We start from the raw sequence: 1,773 nt of genomic DNA on the forward strand, positions 1-1,773 counted from the left end.
AATACATGTAATAAATTTTGTAATTTTGTTTTCACATGGTAAATTTTGCTGTATTAATTTGTTTAGTATCACTGCTTAGAACCAAACCCAGCATCATAAAGTGGAAAAACTCAAATGCTGACATTTCTAGTCTTGGATGAAGCATTCTGAGATAGAGACAGTGTTGAAAGCCTGTTATTTTTATCACTTTTCCTGTTTTTGTAGTAGCCCAGGAGGGTTCAGTACACTTACAGTGGAGAGAACTGGAAATAACAACCTACATTAAGCAACTACACTCTCCATGGAAAAAAGTTAAGTTTAGATTTGTGGGTCTTGGCCCCATAATAATCAGATTATAAGAGAAGCACATCCAAATACATATATGACTTTCTATGAGATTCCTGATAACAATTCTTCTTCCTCCTCCTCTTCTGCTTCTCTTTCTTCTTCTATCTAAAATCATTTTAGGATTCAGTGAAACGACAAGTGTTTCTTTGGCATTCCTTATTAACTGGCACCTTTTAGAACTACATGTCTTTTGTGTCCCTTACTCTGCCTTTAGAAGCAGCAGAGGTGAAGAAATGAAAGACGTCTTTGACCCAGGGGTAGGAATTAGAAAGGCAGTTGTTATTAGAATGAGAGAGGGAATCACTGCTACTAGCAGATAAACCACTGATATGGCTTACTATATGGTTCAGGCTTTTTGGATTGAGAAATAAAATCAGAAATTGATTGATTTATCATAAAAAGAGAGCAATCTAATAGATAAAAACTTTTATGATAGGCTTAGTGAGAAAGAAGAATGAGCAAAACAGAGTATTAATTTGTGCCCTAAAATTTTACATTAAAATTAAGCAAGAAGAATAATGGCAGCCCTATGAGAGCATGAAACAGGTATGAAAAGTGTTAGAGTCTGATATGTGTGTGCCCATCAGGATGGGCTGTATAGGCCACATGTAGCCCATTGGCCCTCAGTTAGTTATGGAAAGATGAAGTCAGAGAAAATATAACAAAAAATAATCTCAAGTAGGGTGAACAAGAGAGTTACTAATGCTCATGCTCAAAATCCAGCAAAACTGAAAACACAGATTTTCTGTCTAGCATAGCTAAAAAGGTGGCATTCACATACTATGTCCACCCATTTCCCTATGTGGTCCTGAAAGACTTCATACAGGAACTATAGGCTTTCCATTTAAATCCCAATCCCCCTAAAATCATCTATTTTTTGAAAATGGGAATAATAATTACAGACATCACAGTAACCCTTGCATACAATATAAATGCCATGAACAGTTTTAGCCGTCCGTTTAAGATAAATTGAAGCAATATTTTTCACTGAGTTGGGCATTTATAAAAATGATTATTTTGCTTTTTTGTTTTCACTAATTCACTGGTAAATTTACTTGAAATGGTCAATCTGGCTGTATAATTACACAAAGCTAATGCATTTCTTGGACTAATTCATTAGATAATTATATTATTTAATGTTCTTTTGGTTGCAAGCAGTGAAATCTGACTGTGTTAGCTCAAACAAAGCAGGAACCTTAATGGCAAGACATTAAAATAGAAATAACAGAAATAGTTGAGCAAACAAGACAACAAAAAATCAAACCAGGACAGCTTAAAATACTTAATGGTCCATTGGCCTAGACCAGAGAAAAAAAAAAAAAAAAAAAGCAAAGTTTACCCCACCTACATAGCCAGATAGTAACTTCTTCAAGTTTTACAAACTATACATTCTTTGTTGCACTACTCATGTCTATTATTGCATCATGAAAGCAGCCATACACAAAA

Source organism: Cebus imitator, unplaced genomic scaffold, assembly GCF_001604975.1.
Source record: "Cebus imitator isolate Cc_AM_T3 unplaced genomic scaffold, Cebus_imitator-1.0 Scaffold643, whole genome shotgun sequence".
NCBI classification, from domain to species: domain Eukaryota; kingdom Metazoa; phylum Chordata; class Mammalia; order Primates; family Cebidae; genus Cebus; species Cebus imitator.